At 37.8% G+C, this 22,366-nt stretch overlaps 1 pseudogene; it reads left to right on the top strand.

The window, feature by feature from the left end:
- Window positions 1-16,108: 16,108 nt before the first annotated feature.
- Window positions 16,109-16,669, top strand: LOC102275462 (DNA primase small subunit pseudogene; annotated as a pseudogene).
- Window positions 16,670-22,366: the final 5,697 nt, after the last annotated feature.

Here is a 22,366-nt window from a genome sequence, read left to right as displayed (position 1 = left end):
AGTATGGTCAAAGAGCTTTAGCTTAAATATAATTGGAAAATAACTCAAAACTCACTGACATTGCTTTTTGCATACATCATTTTAAGTTTCAACTTGTGAATTATGTCTAAGATTTTTGAGTGTGGGATAATAACAAATTTATACACTATTAAATGAAATATACAAAGTTACATATAAACCAACATAAATATTATTAAATTCAGCTTCCTAAATAGCTGAATTAGAAGTCCACACTTTATATACAGTGAGTAATTACACTGGAAATTACAATTATGAATGGATGTGATGATCATTCTGTCTTGGTGACGTGAGTTTAATTTTACTGACTGTCAGAGCCTCAGTTCAGCCCTTTTAAGTGGATTTTCTTTTAACCACTGGAACAAAATTTATTCATTTTTGTTAAAAAGATAGAACAATGCTTTTACTGGATTTTAAATTTGTAGGCATAGTTCTCAAGTATAAATTATTTTTTAAGGGAGATTAACATAGATAGTATCATAATGTTGTTTACATGATTGCATATTAATCAACTAATTTATATTCTAACAGTTCAACCCTCAGTCTCATTCCGTTCATTATACAATAAAGTTCTTGAATTTCTCTCTTAAACCTCTTTTTTCAAGGCAATAAATCTCAAAGGTAAGTAAAATTAAGTTCTCAATGCTTTTTAACACTCTACTTGCAAATTGTAATCTTGTGATGTTTTGTATAAATAATGTGCTAAAAATGAAGGGAAACCATTAATAGGAAACACCAATAAAATTAACTTTCCCAAGCCATAGAAACTAAGACAAATAAATCTATAATAAAGGTATTAATAATGGCCAGCAATCATTGCTCTAATATTCTCCATCACTTTCTGTGTTTCTAGATATCTTGGGCTAGATCAGATCAGGTCAGTGGCTCAGTCGTGTCCAACTCCTTGCGACCCCATGAATCGCAGCACGCCAGGCCTCCCTGTCCCTCACCAACTCCCAGAGTTCACTCAGACTCACGTCCATCGAGTCAGTGATGCCATCCAGCCATCTCATCCTCTGTCGTCCCCTTCTCCTCCTGCCCCAATCCCTCCCAGCATCAGAGTCTTTTCCAATGAGTCAATTCTTCTCATGAGCTGGCCCAAGTACTGGAGTTTCAGCTTTAGCATCATTCCTTCCAAAAATCCCAGGGCTGATCTCCTTCAGAATGGACTGGTTGGATCTCCTTGCAGTCAAGGGACTCTCAAGTCTTCTCCAACACCACAGTTCAACTCTCATGCTCATCCACAGTCCAACATGACCACAGGAAAAACCATAGCCTTGATTAGATGGACCTTTGTTGGCAAAGTAATGTCTCTGCTTTTGAATATGCTATCTAGGTTGGTCATAACTTTCCTTCAAGGAGTAAGCGTCTTTTAATTTCATGGCTGCAATCACCACCTGCAGTGATTTTGGAGCCCAGAAAAATAAAGTCTGACACTGTTTCCACTGTTTCCCCATCTATTTCCCATGAAGTGATGGGACTGGATGCCATGATCTTCGTTTTCTGAATGTTGAACTTTAAGCCAACTTTTCCTCTCCTCTTTCACTTTCATCAAGAGGCTTTTTGAGTTCCTCTTCACTTTCTGCCATAAGGGTGGTGTCATCTGCATATCTGAGGTTATTGATATTTCTCCCGGAAATCTTGATTCCAGCTTGTGTTTCTTCCAGTCCAGCATTTCTCATGATGTACTCTGCATATAAGTTAAATAAACAGGGTTGCAATATACAGCCTTGACGAACTCCTTTTCCTATTTCGAACCAGTCTGTTGTTCCATGTCCAGTTCTAACTGTTGCTTCCTGACTTGCATACAAATTTCTCAAGAGGCAGGTCAGGTGGTCTCGTATTCCCATCTCTTTCAGAATTTTCCAGTTTATTGTGATCCACACAGTCAAAAGCTTTGGCATATTCAATAAAGCAGAAACAGATGTTTTTCTGGAACTCACTTGCTTTTTCTATGATCCAGCGGATGTTGGCAATTTGATCTCTGGTTCCTCTGCCTTTTCTAAAACCAGCTTGAACATCAGGAAGTTCACGGTTCACATATTGCTGAAGCCTGGCTTGAAAAATTTTGAGCATTACTTTTTACTAGCATGTGAGATGAGTGCAATTGTGCAGTAGTTTGAGCATTCTTTGGCATTGCCTTTCTTTGGGATTGGAATGAAAACTGACCTTTTCCAGTCCTGTGGCCCTGCTGAGTTTTCCAAATTTGCTGGCATATTGAGGTGCAGCACTTTCACAGCATCATCTTTCAGGATTTGGAATAGCTCAACTGGAATGCCATCACCTCCACTCGCTTTGTTTCGTAGTGATGCTTTCTAAGCCCCCTTGACTTCACATTCCAGGATGTCTGGCTCTAGGTCAGTGATCACACCATCGTGATTATCTGGGTTGTGAAGATCTTTTTTTGTACAGTTCTTCTGTGTATTCTTGCCACCTCTTCTTAATATCTTCTGCTTCTGTTAGGTCCATACCATTTCTGTCCTTTATCGAGCTCATCTTTGCATGAAATGTTCCTTTGGTATCTCTGATTTTCTTGAAGAGATCCCTAGTCTTTCCCATTCTGTTGTTTTCCTCTATTTCTTTGCATTGATCGCTGAAGAAGGCTTTCTTATCTCTTCTTGCTATTCTTTGGAACTCTGCATTCAGATGTTTATATCTTTCCTTTTCTCCTCTCTTCTTTTCACAGTTATTTGTAAGGCCTCCCCAGACAGCCATTTTGCTTTTTTGCATTTCTTTTCTATGGGAATGGTCTTGATCCCTGTCTCCTGTACAATGTCATGAACCTCATTCCATAGTTCATCAGGCACTCTATCTATCAGATCTAGGCCCTTAAATCTATTTCTCACTTCCACTGTATAATCATAAGGGATTTGATTTAGGTCATACCTGAATGGTCTAGTGGTTTTCCCTACTTTCTTCAATTTAAGTCTGAATTTGGCAATAAGGAGTTCATGGTCTGAGCCACAGTCAGCTCCTGGTCTTGTTTTGGTGACTGTATAAAGCTTCTCCATCTTTGGCTGCAAAGAATATAATCAATCTGATTTTGGTGTTGACCATCTGGTGATGTCCATGTATAGAGTCTTCTCTTGTGTTGTTGGAAAAGGGTGTTTGTTATGACCAGTGCATTTTTTGGCAAAACTCTATCAGTCTTTGCCCTGCTTCATTCTGTATTCAAGGCCAAATTTGCCTGTTACTCCAGGTGTTTCTTGACTTCCTACTTTTGCATTCCAGTCCCCTATAATGAAAAGGACATCTTTTTGGGTGTTAGTTCTAAAAGGTCTTATAGGTCTTCATAGAACCATTCAACTTCAGTTTCTTCAGTGTTACTGGTTGGGGCATAGACTTGGATTACTGTGATATTGAATGGTTTGCCTTGGAAATGAACAGAGATCATTCTGTTGTTTTTGAGATTGCATCCAAGTACTGCATTTGGACTCTTTTGTTGACCATGATGGCTACTCCATTTCTTCTGAGGATTCCTGCCCACAGTAGTAGATATAATGGTCATCTGAGTTAAATTCACCCATTCCAGTCCATTTCAGTTCACTGATTCCTAGAATGTCAACATTCACTCTTGCCATCTCTTGTTTGACCACTTCCAATTTGCCTTGATTCATGGACCTGACATTCCAGGTTCCTATGCAATATTGCTCTTTACAGCATCAGACCTTGCTTCTATCACCAGTCACATCCACAACTGGGTATTGTTTTTGCTTTGGCTCCATCCCTTCATTCTTTCTGGAGTTATTTCTCTACTGATCTCCAGTAGCACATTGGGCACCTACTGACCTGGGGAGTTTCTCTTTCAGTATCCTATCATTTTGCCTTTTCATACTGTTCATGGGGTTCTCAAGGCAAGAATACTGAAGTGGTTTGCCATTCCATTCTCCAGTGGACCACATTCTGTCAAATCTCTAATCTTGGGCTAATTCTAAATAGTGTCTTTACCATTTCAGAAAAACTGTTTTCTCAGGTTCAGATCTCTATACCACCTTTGAAAATCACAGACATGAAATGGTCCTAGAAGCAGTCCAACTCTCTAAGGTCCTCAGTGTAATATACTCTAACTCCCTTGATTTAAAATAATGTTTCTTCCATCCCTTTAGCATGCAAATGCATATAAGTTAAAAACTGATTTGTCTAATAATATGTCTTGGGTTCAAAAAGCACAGATATATAAAATTCATTTTACTTCATCTTTTGTGCATTTTTGTGTTTTGTCCCATTTTAAAAATGTCTTTGTAAATATGATGTGAAAAATGCATTTAAACAAATTCTGTATTATGAATTATTCATATATAAATTTTTCTGAAATATGAGAATAATTAATTTGGTATAACATTGTCATAGCATGCTTGACAGTTAATTGCCTACCATGCTTTATTCCATATGCACTGGAAGATTACGCTGTTTAAGAGAGAAAATAAATTCCTTTAATGTTGGGCTAATTCTTGGTATGCCCACATTTAATACTAGTCATTTGGCTTAAGCTTTGACCCTGCTTAAATGCAAATGTTCCTGAGAAGAGTAAGTAATTCAACTCCTATCATGCATTTATGTCTTATTATATATGGTTTGTAAACATTTGGCTAGAAAGGAATGAGTTCAGAATTTGAGAGCACTGTTGACTGAAATTTTGAAGAGAGAATATATCTGAGAATGGAAAGACTATGAAATTCAAGAACTGAGGGTATTCAATGCCACCAAATTGTTGATTCTATATTTTTACACTGTATGTTTCTTACCAATAGTCCATATTCTAAAAAATATATTTAAAAAATGTAACTCCCACATCTCAAAAGTTTTACAATATTTTGATGTTCTATATCTTGCTGTTTCCACTTTACAATTTATAAATTGGTATCATTTCAGAGGAATCTTTTAAGCAATAAATATACTCATATTTTCAGTAAAAAAAATAATAATAATTTAAAGCAACACATGAAGCTCTAACACCCTTGCCAAAATTTGCATAATTGAGAAAGGCACCTTCATGTGTCAAATCTAATTTCTCTTATTTTCAAATGAAAATGTTGAAAACATGGAGAATCAATGGTTTGCCAATTACAGTCAGAGGTGAATCTAAGATCAGGACAGAGATCTCCCAGTTGCCAGTCCCGGTAATTTGTATGTATGGTACTAATAAAATGCTTTCATCACTTCCCTCTAACAGGGCCTCCCATTTTTCTGTGCCTTTGTCCTGTATTCCAAGTGTGCTCTCAATGGTTATGTCAATAGAATATAACAATGTGTAACGTATATAATAACAATAGAGGTTGTGTCAATAATTCTTAGGGGATTATTCTCCTAAATAATACCTGTATTTTTAATGGAGCTTATTAAAGTGAAGTACCTAAGCATAGAAGATCACACTGCAATGAGAGGAAAGCCTGACACCAAGGAACTCACCTTGTGTCTTTCATCCTCTACCAAAGCATTCACTTGCACTCCTGCTGGAAGTATTTTCCAAATATGCTCCATGTTAATCCTCTAATCACAGACTTAGTCAGGATGCTTCCCACTGGCCCTGGGAGAAGCAGAGGACTAGACACAATGGGCTCTGCGGATACACCGAGAATAAAAATAAAGTCTTTGCTCAAAATCTGCAAACTTAGATGAAATAATCAAATACAAATCAGATTTTTGAGCAATACAAGAGAATTATTACATATCCCTAATATAATCCCAAAGTTTTTATAGCAAGATGCAAGAAGAAAAGAAGAGAATCTGGGCCAGGTAATCAAGGCATGAAAAATTATATGTCACAATCTAGGTAATAATGTAGACAAACATGAATCTACTGGAAAAAAGTTTAAGCAGAACGGAGGTCATTAGAACAAAACAAAAGGAATATCCTGAATGCCAAGTCTGAGTGGGCAAAAGGACAGCCTTCTATAGTGGAAGGCCATAAGAAGGAGATCACAGAATATCATAGGCAAGAATAAACTGGGGCTATGGAATGAAAAATAAGAAATGAGAAAGCCGGAAACATTGAGTTCTGTCATAAAAAAGGAGTCTCAAGTAGGAGCATGTTCCATTTGCAAGGTATGATGTAGTTACTTGTCTACCAAGCTTCATTTCAGATGCTTAGGAAGAAGCTACTATATAAGACAGAAGGAAAAAAATGATTCCTTTATCCATTGACTGATTGCTGATTTAATATTCAACACCTCAAGCATGTGGCTTGAAGTTTTGACTCTCCTTAGAAAAGAAATCTGTTGTTCATTCTTTTCACCTCGTCCAGGTGATATTAGGATTTGTGGTAAACCTCCAGTCTTAATACATCTGGAACCTACAAGATAGGTGAACCACTCTGTGGTTTATACACATATACCTTTCTTCATATTATTGTTGCACTGTACATACATTTCCATCATTCTGAAAGTAACAGTGAATTAAAATTATGTGTATTCATGTCTTTGTCATCTAATATCCTCATTTAAAATCCCTAAAGGAAGGCATCATAACTTTCATTAATTCTTTATCCTCAGAAAATAAAATCTTATATATGGTAGGCATTCAGTACTAGCTGATAAGAACTTTACTAAAGATATACTTTTGTTAAAGAAAACATATGATTTTTGGCCATGTGAACCAAATATTATTAATTCTCCATAGCATACTGAGAAATTTTTTTTTTTTTTTAATTTAAATAAATTACCCTCTGAGTCCATTACCATGTTTTAAATTCCACTGTGCTCACTATAGAATTAGTGTTCAGAACTCAACACTAAGCAGTGCTAAGAATTCAAATTATGTTTCTACTTCTATCTGACCTACCCTTTGTCCTTAAATATCTCAACTCTTTTTTCCTAAATCTAAATTCCAGATAATACTATTGATTTGTGTGTGTGTGTGTGTAATGTAGAGAGGTACCTTTTATCAATTTTTAATAGGGCATCCTATTTGAAAATACTTTTCTAGCAAAGCTATAATTTTTGATGCAATATTGAATGAACTACTATAAATCCTTTCTCAAATATTGCTGTGTAAACACATATATGTAAACATACACATATACAGAGTCTCACCTATTCATCTTTCAGATCAATAGACTCTATTTGGCTGGGATTTGGGGGACAATTTGTATCAATGGAGTAGGATGAAACCAAATGTTGTGTCCTTGGTCACATTAGCAAGGTGATTGAAGTAAATGAGTTTACAAATAAATGTGGTTCATAAAAGTGCCTAAGAAGGTTTTGTACAATCATAAGATTTTATCAAGATGCCAAAAGTCTCTGCCAGGGAATTCTTGGTTTCATGTAAAAGTTTCTCAACTCTCATAAATATTTCTCTTTCTATCACAGCATTGAAATAAGACATTTTGATGTGGGAAAATTTAGATAAGTCAATGGGCTTCCCTGACAGCCAGTTGGTAAAAAATCTGCCTGCAATGTAGGAGACCCTGGTTCGATTCTTGGGTTGGGAAGATCCGCTGGAGAAGGGATAGGCTGCTGCTGCTGCTGCTGCTAAGTCACTTCAGTTGTGTCCGACTCTGTGCAACCCCATAGATGGCAGCCCACTAGGCTCCTCTATCCTTGGGATTCTCCAGGCAAGGAGTGGGTTGCCATTTCCTTCTCCAATGCATGCATGCATGTTAAGTCACTTCAGTCGTGTCCGAGTCTGTGTGACCCCATAGACAGCAGCCCACCAGGCTCCTCTTTCCATGGGATTCTCCAGGCAAGAATAGTAGAGTGGGTTGCCATTTCCTTCTCCTAGGTATAGGCTACCCACTCCAATATTCTTGGGTTTCCCTTGTGGCTCAGCTGGTAAAGAATCTGCCTGCAATGTGGGAGACCTGGGTTTAATCCCTGGGTTGGGAAGATCCCCTGGAGAAGGGAAAAGCCACCCACTCCAGTATTCTGGCCTGGAGAATTCCATAGACTGTATAGTCCATGGGGTCACAAAGAGTTGGACATGACTGAGCGGATTTCACTTTCACTTTCAGCTATGACACAGTGATCTTATTTCAATCAACCTATGCTATTTTTTTTAAGCTCCTTTTCTCTCATGAAGATATTTTTTCCTTAAGAATATTTACCAGTGACTAGAAACTAACCTATTCCAGGATGTATAAACCACATCCTTATATCCTGTACCTTCTCAGCTTCTTTTGAATAAGTAGCCTACTCCACGACCTTGCCACTTGCCACAGCCAACTGAACTAGGAAGACAGTCAACCAAAACTGAGTCAACGGGAATGCCTCCAAGGAATGTGGAGCCATTAACCAAAGAGACAAGAAGATGCAGTCTCTGCACTAAGAGAGTCTTATACGGCTGTCTCTGAGCTACCAGAGGAACTTAAAGAAATCTGATGTGCAAAAAGAAATATTAAAGAAGCTGATTTCAAAGAGAAGTAGGAATGAGAGAAAATATGAACCCAGAAACAGAGACAGAGCAAAAAATAAGGGTAACAGTCTTCTTAGTGTCTGATTATTTTATCATTCTTGGTTCTTATTCCCCTGACTAAATTCCATTTGGAATTAGGTAAAATAGGATCATTATAAATGTTCTTCCTTACCAGAGTCAAATTCAAGCTCTTGTGTGCACTTCCAACAACTAGGACTATATAGATCTTATAGTAAACACTGAAAATGGCTATTACTTTTTAAAACTATATATAAAACTACACATAACATGTATTTTTTAAAGACATTAGTTTGCTTAGATACTTTGGTTCCAAGGAGTCAAATAGATAATTTAGGACTCTCACATCTGAGAGAAGCATCACTGACAGAGTCTCTGTGATGGGGTATGAGTTGGGTCAATAGTTTTACATTATCTCATTTTATCCTTCAACAAACTTCTGAATTATGTGCTATTTCCAGCATTTCACAGATGATGAAACTGAGACTTAAATAACTTTCCTAAGGTCATAAAGGCACTAAGTGGTGAAGCCAGAGAACAAATTCAGGTCTCTCCAATTCCAGAACCCATGTTCTTTTCATATTTTATTTATGTAAAGTTGGTCAAATTTGTATGCATCCAGTTTTTGACTGAGCTGTTCTTCCAGAGTAATGGTAGATTAAAACAGTAAGCTAAAGGCTACTGAAGATGGTTTAAAATACTTACAATTCTAAACTTGCTAAATTAATAAAGTGAATAAAGTTGGGATTAAAGGACATATGAAGTCAAAACTAACTAATTGCTCAAGTGTAAGTGAATTAAAATCACTCAGATGCCATAATTTAGTACAGGAATCTATTTTGATTTTGCCTCACAGGGAGTAAGATGATATATTTTCATATCTTTAATTTCAACATTGCTACCTTTTATTAAGTAAAGTTGGCAACTTACTTGTTAAAAAAATATGTACTTAGTATTTTATAATCATATCAGGCACAAATAAATGGAAAATTGTCTTTATGGTAAAAAAATCTGAAAAAAATGATTCATAGAAATGAATAATTTTACAGCATTATTGAAAAGATTCTTTTCAGTACATGTTTCTTATTGATATTAAAATAAGTTTATCTCTCTGTCACCAAAATATTCATGCAAAATTGTAAGTACTTCATTATTTTTAATCCACTTTCAAAATTTTATTTTTTAACAAGGGTAACACACTCCAGTATTCTTGCCTGGAGAATCCCCTTTTGGACAGAGGTAACCGCAGGCTACAGTCCATGAGATCGCAAAGAGCAGGACATGACTAAGCGACTGAGCACAGCACAGAACCACAGTGTGAAACTGCACCCTCAGTTAAGACATTGGCCTAAACTAAGACTCAAATAAAGTATACTCAGAACCTAAGTTTGATATATATAAAATGAATATATGAGAATAAGTTCAACTAAAATAAGTCTATTAAACAATATTATTTGAAATTATGTGTTTTTAGTATGTCATCAACCACAAAAAAGAGATAATTTTTCTAAAAACTAGTAATTATGTCATTTAAATCTTTAAACTGATTAGCATCTTGTAGATTAAATATAATTTGCACCATTTTAGGAAAATAATTTTTAAAACATCACTCTTCTGGAAGATTTTAGAATATATTTTAAGACTTTGAGAAAATAATTTCTTTTTCATGACTTTAAAAGAATCTCTTACAGTTATTTTTTGCTTTGTTTTTAATGATAAAAGAGACTAAAAAACAGTTTACTCTTTGAGACAGTCTCTGCATATTAAACAAATTTCAATTACAGAGAAAATAGGGAAAGGAAAAAGGTTTTTTAAGCATAGCAGTCTTCAAAAATAAGATAAACATCTATGGAACCAAAAATGGAATCAGATGTGTAAAGCGGGAAGTAGAGTTGAAACTTCAAATCTCCTGGGCTTTGCCTCAGCAGCAGGCAGAGTAGATAGGGAGAAGCAGAAATTAAAAATGCTTCACAGACGTAGACACTAAATACAGACTCACTATTTGAGTTGAGGCCTACAAAGGGGGTCAAAAAAAAACTCTAACTCTTCCCAAGGAAATGACATATGAAGAGACATACCTAAGGACATGGGGAAGAAATAGAAAAATCTTCCCACTGAGAAAGGTACCCAATCACTTGCTAGATCATTACTTAACCTGAGTGTTCCCAATATCCTCAGAAGGTTAAAGTGCTAACTCTGATCAATAACATAAGATCTGTCTATATAATAGGACTTTAGGGCCAAATGAGAAACACAAAACTAGAAGCAAAGGAACCTGTATAGAGAGGGGATGAGAGGAAGCAAATGCCATCCTAGACAGGCCTGCAAACCAAATTCCAAAAGAAAAGAGCTTCTATTTGTCTCTTCGGGTATAAAGATAATATTGGGTTTATAACTATAGCTTTGCAGATCCCTTAATATCTGATCAGTATTCTCACTTATCTTCTTAAAGTGAACCTAGCAATCTCTAAGTGTTTATTTTTTCTCCAACATAAATTTTTTAATGAATCTGTTCAATTATACTACAGATCCAGCATAATTATTTTGAGATTGCACTGGATTTGTAAAATAATTCAGAGAAACTTAATAATATTTAACACATTTAGTATGTTATATCATTTCACTATGGGTGTGATATACCTATTATTTATTCAAAGTTGTTTAATAAACTTAATATAGCACATATTAAATATAAATTTATACATTATATATCATGCATTTTTATACATAAATATCCTACATATCATATATGAGGTGAAGGGCTTCAAGATGGAATTAGTGTTCTTATAGAAAGAGATGGGCTTCCCATGTGGTGCTTCCTCTGGAGAAGGAATGACAACCCACTGCAATATTCTTGCCTGGGAAATCCCATGGACAGAGGAGCCTGGTGGGCTACAGGCCATGGGGTTGCAAAGAGTCAGACATGACTGAGCAACTGAGCATGCATGCTCATGCTTGCACACGTGCGTGCGCACACACACACACACACACATAGGAGGATATACTGAGGCAAGAGATAGACAGTTCCAGGCTGAGGAGCTGCAGTATGTCACCTATGAACAGATACTCCAAGATGAAGATAATAGCAGGAGGCTAAAAGGAGAGGCTGAGCCCTACCTAGATAAGAGACAGAGACCACTTACTTCTCATCTTTGAGGTCAAGGAGACCTTCCTGACTATACATGTGCAGAAAGGCTCCTTGAAGGTCAAAAATGAAGTGATGTGACTCTACTCTTAGGCCTCATTGCTGGAATCCTTCTTGGCTAAGAGATGTATCCATAAGCCAAATACGGACTCAGAACTAGGCAAAGCAAGATGACTGGCTAAAGGAAACCCAGGAGAAATGCCTGATATGAGTGATTCAAATCACTGTAAGGGCACAACCACTGTGTGTCTATTCACACACACTCTTTTTTTTCCCCCAAAGACTCTTCACTTGTTTCACTACTGTCTCTTTGTGGGAATTCATTTCTACAAAGTCAGTGGGCCAGGGGTTTTGTCACTGGCCACTGGTCTAGTGGCTAGGATTCAGCACTCTCACTGCTGCAGCCTGACTTCAATCTCTGGCCAGGAACCAAAATCCTGTTTCAAGCCACTGCAGGCTGAGGCCACCTGAAATCAATACCACAGAGCTCACTTCCTCTCACTCTGCATATGAGACCCCAGAAAGAAGGCAGCCATCTACAAGCCAGACTCAAGGGGGAACCAAATGGGCCAGCACTTTAATCTCAGACTTCCCAGCCTACAGAACTGTGAGAAATAAATTCCTAGATCATTCCTGGGTGTTCTTTGGAAGGAATGATGCTAAAGCTGAAACTCCAGTACTTTGGCCACCTCATGTGAAGAGTTGACTCATTGCAAAAGACTCTGATGCTGGGAGGGATTGGGGGCAGGAGGAGAAGGGGACGATAGAGGATGAGATGGCTGGATGGCATCACCGACTCGATAGACGTGAGTCTGGGTGAACTCCAGGAGTTGGTAATGGACAGGGAGGCCTGGCGTGCTGCGATTCATGGGGTCGCAAAGAGCTGGACACGACTGAGTGACTGAACTGAAATGAGGCTGAGCTAATATAAATTTTGATACCAAGAAGGGAGGTATTACTACAACAAATATCTAAAATTGTGGAAGTAGCTTTGGATCTGGGTAATGGGTTCTGTACTACATGCTAGAAAAATTGAGATCACAGTCAGAGTGATTCTGAGGAACTCAGGGGAAAACGAAACAGAGATGGACAGAAATTTTCCATCTTCTTAGAAAAATACATAAATAATAAGTAGAATGCTGGCCGAAATATGGATATTAAAGGCAGGCCATTTTGAGGTCTCAGATGGAAATGAGTAACAGGTTATTAGAAATCAGAGGAAAGGTAATACTTGTTACAAAGTGGCAAAGAACTTGCATGAATTGCATTTGTATTTTAGTGTTTCGTGGAAATTATAATTTGCAAATGACGACTGGATAAATATTGGATATTTAGCTGAGGACATTTCTAAGCAAAGTGTTGCTTAGAAAGACTTGTTTCCACCTGCCTCCTTATAATAACAGTGAAGAAGAGAGATAAATTGAAGAAAGAACTGTTATACAAAGAAAAACCAGACTTTACAAGATTTGGAAAATTCTCAGCCTGTTCATATTTCAAAAACTGAGCAAGTGTATTCAGAAGACAACACCAAGGATATGGCTGGACTATCACTTGATAGAGACATTCCTAAGTCGCTTCAGTGGTCTCCGACTCTTTTGCAACCGTATGGATTGTAGACTGCCAGGCTCCTCTGTCCATGGGATTTTCCAGGCAAGAAAACTGGAGTGGATTTCCATTTCCTACTCGAGGATAAAGACATTATGAGAGTATATAAGCAGAAACACAGCCAGTTTGAACTGAAGATAAAGACCATATAAAATAACAAAAGGCTACTGGACTTCTTAGATTCCACAGGACAGGACAATAAAGCTATTCATCTACTGCTGCTGCTCTGCTGCTGCGAAATCGCTTCAGTCGTGTCCGACTCTGTGCAACCCTACAGACGGCAGCCCACCAGGCTCCTCTGTCGCTGGGATTCTCCAGTCAAGAATAGTGGAGTGGGTTGCCATTTCCTTCTCCAATGCAGGCATGCATGCTAAGTCGCTTCACAGAGTCGTTTGTGCAACGCCTACAAATATGCATTATTCTTCAAGAAAAGTGAAGAATGACATTGGGAAAAAAAAAATAAAAACCAAACCAAAACAACAACAACAAAAACAAGCTTATTGATACAGAGAAAAAGATTGGTAGTTGCCAGAGGTTGAGCGAGGGTGATGGGGTGATGGTGGACAAAATGCATGAACTGAGTTAAAAGGTAGAAACCTCTAGTTTAAAATAAATAAGTCATGGAGATGTCATTCACTCATCCTTCAACTTTTTTCTGTTTGCTGCCACTCCTTTCATTTTTTTTAATTTAACATCGCTATCTTCCTGAAATATGAATAATTTAATATATTCTGTCTTCCATGGTACGCAAGCCCTTTCATGCCTTCTCCCCCAGTAAGTTCTTTTTTTTTTTAATAGACAAAGTGAAAAAAAAAAGCATTCCAGGTTAATGAATAACTTATTCTTCAAGAAAATATAGTATATATTTATGGTCCCAGGATAGGGAAAAATATTCTTAAGTCAGATCCTCTCCCCAAAATGGGAGTAATGCTAAATTTTTACATTGTTTCAGACAGGAAATGAACTAGAGTCAAGTACCAATTGGCTGGTTTCTTTTCCTCACTGTTTTGAAATTTAGATTACTAGGTCTGAAAGAATCGACTTAAGTTTACTCAGAGAGAAACCGTGTCTTATTTTCATCAATTTCTAAGCCATTTCGGCCATGAGGTTTCAGAGACTAATAAGTAAATTCTGAACCCCATCTCACGTTAATTCATACTCTGAGCAGCTCAGACTCCTGACAAAAGTTCCACCTCGGCTGAGGGGCAAATAAGCTTGATCCTTTCCCCTCTGTTTCAACCTCCTCATCCTTAGGCATACACAAGTTATTACAGCAAGAAAGCAAGTGTATGATAAATCACTCTGGGAGCTTCCGGGATGGTGAATCGAATAGAGATTCAGGAAGAGGAAGAAGAGTTGGGAGGACCTTGAAGCTCCTGCCCCTTCCTACACGCCTGGCCCTACATTTCTCTTCACAGGGCTGATCTTCATTCAACATGCTCAAGGGCTCACCTTCTCTCAGAATAACTTCTTTCTGGAACAGGCATGGCCTCCTTCCCTCCAACTGTGCGCCGGACCCACTGTCGGAGCGGATGAGCCGAGATGCCGCAGAGCCAGTCGCCAGGCCATCTCCCAAGCGGGAAATGTAATTCTCAGTAACTGCTTCAGATGGTCTCCAAGGCCGCGACGCACCTGCGCAGTGGGCGAAGTCGGCCTTGTGCTGCTGCTGCTAAGTCGCTTCAGTCGTGTCCGACTCTGTGCGACCCCACAGACGGCAGCCCACTAGGCTCCTCTGTCCCTGGGATTCTCCAGGCAAGAATACTAGAGTGTGTTGCCATTTCCTTCTCCAGTGCATGAAAGTGAAAAGTGAAAGTGAGGTCGTTCAGTCGTGTCCGACTCTGTGCGACCCCATGGACTGGAGCCTACCAGGCTCCTCCATCCATGGGATTTTCCAGGGAAGAGTACTGGAGTGGGGTGCCATTGCCTTCTCCGCGGCCTTGTGCGGTTCCTGCCAATTCTCGGTGCGACCTGGCCTGGGACTAGTTCTGCATTCTGTGAAAGAACTGAACGTGCCTCAGCTGCCGGAGCTGCTTAAGCTGTATTACCAGAGGCTCTTTCCAAATGCAAGGTACTATCGCTGGCTCAGATATGGCGGAGTGATAAAGAATTACTGAGTTACTTTTGAGACCATGGATTTTCATTCTCATTGAAGAGGATATTTACGTTCGCTATCACTCCTTCATCAACCAGAGAGATGGAAAGGACGATGTAGACAAGTGTTCTAAGTGCTGGGCTCTCATGACGTTGGCGATATGCACCATAGACAGAGCGCTGAAAGATTTAAGCATCGTTTCTGGATGTATTCTGGAAGGAGAGGTTTTCATTGCTGGGTCTGGGATTAAACAGAAAATTGTCCTCTGAAATACTTTTTGGGATAGTTGAGTTATTGCAGCTGAAGGTGGTCAGGGCTTCCCTGGTGAGTCAGCAGTAAAGAATAGGCTTGCAATGCAGGAGAGCGGGGTTCGATCCCTGGCTTGGGAAGATCCCCTAGAGGAAGGCATGGCAACCCACTGCAGTATTCTTGCCTGGAGATTCTCATGGACAGAGGACCCTCATGGGCTGCAATCCATGAGGTGGCAAAGAGTTAGACAGGACTGAAGCAGCTTAGCATAAGCACAAAGGTTACAAAGTTCACTTAACTAAAGAAAGCACTGTTTTGTCAGAAAATCTATGCTATACTAAGTTACTTCAGTTGTGTCCGACTCTGTGCGATCCCATAGACGGCAGCCCACCAGGCTCCCCGCCCCCGCCCCCGTCGCTGGGATTCTCCAGGCAAGAACGCTGGAGTAGGTTGCCATTTCCTTCTCCAATGCATGAAAGTGAAAAGTGAAAGTGAAGTCGCTCAATCATGTCCGACTCTTCGGGACCCCATGGACTGCAGCCTACCAGGCTCCTCCGCCCATGGGATTTTCCAGGCAAGAGTACTGGAATGAGGTGCCAATAAACATAACTTTTAAAAATACATTGACTTGATATGGCTTGGTTGATCAAATATTCTTGAAAACAAGAAAGCTGGAATAAGATTTTAGCCTTTGTTTCTGAAACAATTCATGATGAACTTCAACAGAGCTTCCAAAATCACAGTTCACTTGAGGATTGGGAGCATTTGAAGAAGGTAGCCATAGATGTCAGAATAACATTGAAAATGACAAATGTGGACTCTGGCTGGAGTGAGAGAGGCTCCAGTACTGTTTGCCACAGTGGGATATCAATGTTAGCAAAGGAATCAATCATTGACTAAAGAGCCCTTTTAAGTGTTCATCCTAATACATATTGCAGTATGCTTATTGATTTACAGAAAGTAGATCAATTTACAGTTTCCACCATAAGCTCCATCTGCCATGAACTGGATATTTCCATTAGTGAAGAGGAAAAAGAGAAGTAAGCTGAATCTGATATCAAGCATAGAATCAGAGATTATAAGACAACCAATCTAGCTCCTTATGCAAAAGTTTCTGAACAGTTTCTTGAAAGTTTAGATAAATCCTCCAAAGAGTTATCTTTCAGAAGAGTGATTTACAAACAGACTTCTGAAGATAACAACTCCCTTCAAACCAGTGTGGCTATCTTCTACCTTCAACCAAGAATCATATACTTCAAGAACCATTTCATAAATAGGACAGAACTATGTATGCATTTTTAATGCTCAAAGCAATTCTTTTTTCTTAAATGATTATGTTGAAAATATTCCTGAGACTACCGAAGGAGAGTATCAGTTTTCCTGGAAGGAGCCATAATAGAAAAGTTAAGTGGATTGCAGATAAACTTGTAAAATTTAGTATTATACAAAGATAATTCTAAGATTTCTTATTTGAATATACAGTCCTGCCAGTTGCCATTTACAAAGGTAAATAAGCAGTAATATGTTTAAGACTTTAATCTCAGCTCATTGAATACAGCTTCCATATTTCTGGAGTGAATGTTCTAGGTCAATGAGGGCTTTGTCCGTAAGTCTTAGACACTCATTTATATGTGGAAGGTGCATTCAGTCACTCCCTAGTTTTGCTTACTAATATTTTTATTGGTTAGACTATACCTCACTGTCCATATTTTAAATATTATTTTGAACTGAACATCTAAACCTACCAAAATTTCAATTCACAGATATAAATTACTAGATTACAACATTAGGGGCTAGTCGAGTTATTTTTTTTTACAACTATCACAGTTGTAGCTCCTAACTTCTTCCCTCAGAGAACAATTAGATTAGCCTACTATAAAGAAGCAGCTTAGAAAAAATAACCAACTTCATTTCATCAATATAAAACCTGTTGTGTTTGTCAAAACACTTGGACTTTCCATTTATTTAGATACTTAAATTGAATTTTAAAGGTTTGGTTTCTCCCATGTTATTTTGTGTGATTGATTTTGAAGTGTCAGATTTATTTTCCTCGGTTTACAACCAGTCTGGACAGAACAGTTGTTCTGGTTTCCATTTTATCTTCTGAGAAACTGAGAAGTGGCCTATTGGGCTAGTGCTTCATAAAAATTGTATTTCCTTTAAGGTTGTTTTTTTCTATAGGCACACAGTCTTTTTTAAATTTTTAATCTTGTAGTTTATGTAGAACAAAGTCTGTCACGCAGTCAACAGTCAATACATCGAAATGCCTTGCATTTCTTTCTCCTTCCTAATTTTTTACAGAAACATTGAGGACTGTGTGCAAAAAAGCAAATGCTCTGGATTGTGGTCTGTATATGAGGATCAAAAAAATGGCTCAGTAAGAAACGGCCTAAATCAGAGTTTATTTTGGACAAAACCCAAATCAGTGTGCAATAGAAGCATTAAGTGAGGTTTTGGCCCCATCTAGTGTCCAGTACATGGAATCACTTCTTAGAGATAAACTAACATCTCACAACTCAAAGATGAGGCAGCTAGCATGAGGTTGGGCACTGACTCAAAGCAGGTACAGTCAAAGAGACGTTGTTTTGTGCTTCTCTGTTACTATCCTGAAAAACAACCATGCTAAAGAAGCTACTATTAGATCTAAGGAATTCATCAAATACTTACAGGGCCAATCAATAGATGTACTCTTTCATACATGTATACCTGTGGTGGATTCATTTTGATATTTGGTGAAACTAATACAATTTTGTAAAGTTTAAAAATAAAAAATAAAATAAAATAAAAAATAGGAAGTAGAAACCCTGATTTGGTAGAAATAGGAATGGATGGTGATGGCAGGCAGAATGGCAGTAACACCTGGGAATAAGAAAGTTTACACATATCTAAGGATAAATTTACATATGCTGAATGAGGTCACATTGTGCTGTTTTTTCCCCTTTCTTTTAGTACAAGTGGAAGGTTTCAATATACCCATTTTGAAATTGGACTGAGATAGTACACAAAAAACAGGTAAAACTATACAGTTGCTATGATGCAACTGGTATATCTGATTGAGTAACTATGGCTACATATGGAAAGGGGCTTAAAATCACCAAATGGAGAATAATCTGTACTATATATCAATGGAAATTTTTAAAAATCATGCATTTAGCCAAAATGAATATCCAAAAAGTGAAATATTTATATATCACATTCCCATAATATAAACTAGAAAGAATTTTAAGTTTATCATAATTATTTGGGTGTTAAGCATACCCAACTCTTGAACCTATGGAAACAGAAAAATAAAATTAAAAACTAAAAATCAGTGAAAAGGAGAATACTTTATAACTGAACATAGGGGTTACAGAAAAAAGCAGGATTGAGGAAAAATTGAACCCTCACAATATCCTCACAATTGTTATTAATAAAGAAAGATGAAAAATAGAGGAGTTGGTATGTATCTTAAAGTATTAGAAAAAGAATGACAATCCCAAATAGAGAAGAGAACTAGTAAAGGTGAAAAGGACTGATTTGCTTTATTAAGAAACAATAATATAAAACAAAAACATGCCTATTTGTGTCTGGTTGGAGGAGCCAAATACAGTATTATTTCAAAGTTATCCCAGCAAAGTTTTCAGTCTTGACTGCCTCGCAAACCCAAATCAGAGGTATTTTCACATTTTTAACCATTACCTTTTTCAAAATGTATTGATGCTCTAATTTTGAATTGCCAAAGTGTTTCTTACTACCCAAGTTGGGCCCATATTGATGTTTCACATGTGCTGTGCTGTGCTTAGTCGCTCAGTCGTGTCCGATTCCTTGAGACCCCATGGACTGTAGTCCGCCAGACTCCTCTGTCCATGGGGATTCTTTAGGCAAGAATATTGGAGTGGGTTGCCATGCCCTCCTCCAGGGAATCTTCCCAACCCAGGGATTGAATCCAGGTCTCCCACATTGCAGGTGGATCCTTTACCATCTGAGCCACCAGGGAAGCCTATATTCCTGCACAAAGGTTAGGAGTGATTGCCATTTTTTTGCTTAGGGTTAAAAGTGTACATCTTTGGCTTTGTGAGCTGGTTGGTGTTCAGTCTCACAGTCTCATATCTGTCTCAACCACTCACCCCTGCCACTGTTATTCCAAAGCAGCCATAATCAATATAGAAATGAATAAATAAGACAATGTTCCAATATAAATTTGCTTATAAGAAAAAGAAGAGGGGTATGGGCTGAATTTGGTCTATGGGCTGTGTTTGCTGATCCTGGGTTATAGTTAAACTCTGATTTCAATAAGTGCATAGCCACCATTAATATGCATGTGAATATATAAGCAAGTTCAGTTCAAAAAGAAATTCATTTGGGGATATAATAGTGATAATATAATCACAATTACTGTAATAGTTATCATTCTGGAAGGACCTTTCCATAGGTCAGGCACTTTACGTAGTGTTTTAACGTAATTCCTCAATATCCACATCAACCCTGTGAGTAGGTACTGTTATCATTGCCCTATGGCAGATGAAAAAACAAGAGTTTAGACACTTAACATTTATTCAGTGTTCTAATTGAAAGGTAGCAGTTTGGGATTTAAGGTAATCTCTGCTGAGTCCAAGTTGTAAATTGTTGCTATTGTTCAGCTGCTAAGTTGTGTCCGACTCTTTGTGACTCTATGAACTGCAGCACGCCAGGCTTTCTGTCCTCCACTATTTCCCTGAGTTTGCTCAGATTCATATACACTGAGTCAGTGATGCCATCCAACCATCTCATCCTTTGTCACCCTCTTCTCCTCTTGCCCAGCAACAGGGTCTTTACCAATGAGTCAGCTCTTAGCGTCAAGTTGCCAAAGTATTGGAGCTTCAGCTTCAACACCAGTCCTTCCAATGAATATTCAAAGTGGATTTCCTTTAGGATTGACTGGTTTGATCTCCTTTCTTTCCAAGGGAATTTCAAGAGTCTTCCCTCAAACCGCAGTACGAAAACATCAATTCTTCAGCGCACAGCCAAAACTCCATAATAGCTTAATAGAAATACTTGCAATTCAGGTTGTCATATACCTGGCAAGTTAGGGTGCAGGGAACCTATTCTGGGTGCAAGGAACTATCTCTCAATGTTCATTTTTCTACAAAGGAATTTCACTCCACTTCCTAGGAAGGAGCACTTTGTTTCATCCTTCTTTCCACCTTATTTCAGCTTGGAGTTCTCCCTATGATAGAAGAAATGATCATTCCGATTAAAGCCTGTACTTTCCTGAATCACATAATTATGGGGTTAAGACTGAACCATTATGATTTAAGCAGCATGAACCCAATTCTTTCACTTTTTGGAGAGAGCTATGTGCAGGCAAAGCTAATGCTTGCACTTGTAAATTCCATGAAGTAAGCTGAAGAAGCAGGGCTTCTTTCAGGTCCAGATTATCCAGCTGTGATGAGACAGATCAGAGACTTGAAGATCTCAAATTCTAAGATCAAAATGAAGATAGAAAGACTCTGCTATACTCTTCAATCCAGCTTTACTGGAAAAATTCTGAGCCTATTTTAATATTTACTGGCTCCTTGTCTGACAAATTGGTTAAGTTCTGAAAGATGGAAAGAGTGATTAATTAGGCTCCCTCAAACTCTTGACAATAGAAACCATAGAAATTACAGTACATGTCTGAGGTTGCTTAAGAACAAGTCCAGACTGTTTCTGGAGTGTTATCTACCCAAAGTATACCCAAAGGCACAGTAACTCTAAAGGCTGCTGAATCTCTCTCCATTTGACAACTCTTTGAGTTTCTTAAATGATTGCCTATAATGAAGCTAAGTAGAAAATGAACAAATTGCAGTCTGATCATGAAACAGGCTATAACTGAACTGAATGAAACAGTGTGAAATTGCAAAAGACTGTAGAATGAATTACAAGGGTCAGTGGTCACCACCACTTAAATGAACTGTTTGACATGATGAAGTTCAACTGCAAAGAGATGATTGATATAAGGACATGTAAGTAAAAGGAAGGGTAACCACCAATTTTCTGTTTTCATGGAGTTTTAATGTTCATCCTTAATGTAAGAAGAATTTAATTCAGACCAAAAAGTAGTCTTTAATTTAAAAAATGGTGGCAAGGCCAATAAGTTACTGAGATGAGGGGAAAAGCTCATTTGTCTATGACATTTTAAATGTCATATGTTTTCTTTTTTTAGAGTCTAGATTCTAGAAGTATTATCTAAGCCTATGACTTGAGAGACTCACCAGGACTATGTTTTCATGCAATCAGACAGACATAACAGATTCTGTTGGCATCATCTAGTGAGATTGCAGCCTGTCAGTTTACACTTCACAGCTACTGGGAAAGCAAAACTCTGTTTGGGTTGTGAAAATTCTCCCTGAGTAAGAAGTGCAATAGAGGGGAGAGGGATGTCTGGCAGGTAGAAGGTATTTTTTTCTTAAATTACTTTGAGGACTAAAACTTGTTAATCACACATCATTTAAGAGGCACAGTCACAAGCTAATTTGGAATTATTCCTGGTTTATCTACACAGCATCAGTAATAATACAGGTTTTCTTCCCAGTCTGTCATATTTAAGTATAAGATTATACCATAACTTGGTATAATATAAAAGAGGAGGAAGACAGAGTTCTATCTACTATAGTAACATTGGGTATAATCTTATGAATATGAATTCTTATGAATTTGAATTCTATGAATTCTCTCTACTGTTATTTAAATATAAATTTAGTCAGCCTTGGAAAGCTTCTGACCAATAAGTACATAGCATAGATATACAATAAATGGAAAAAGATAAACATGTATTAGTTGGATACAATAGAGAAATTGAGTTTCAGGTTATGAGTAAATTAATGAAAGACCAAACTATAGTGTACAGTCAATGTGTATAGAAGTGTACAGAATATTTGTACTGTACAAAT

Source organism: Bos mutus, chromosome 2 (genome assembly GCF_027580195.1).
Source record: "Bos mutus isolate GX-2022 chromosome 2, NWIPB_WYAK_1.1, whole genome shotgun sequence".
NCBI classification, from domain to species: domain Eukaryota; kingdom Metazoa; phylum Chordata; class Mammalia; order Artiodactyla; family Bovidae; genus Bos; species Bos mutus.
This window is presented reverse-complemented; position numbering and strand designations above follow the sequence as displayed.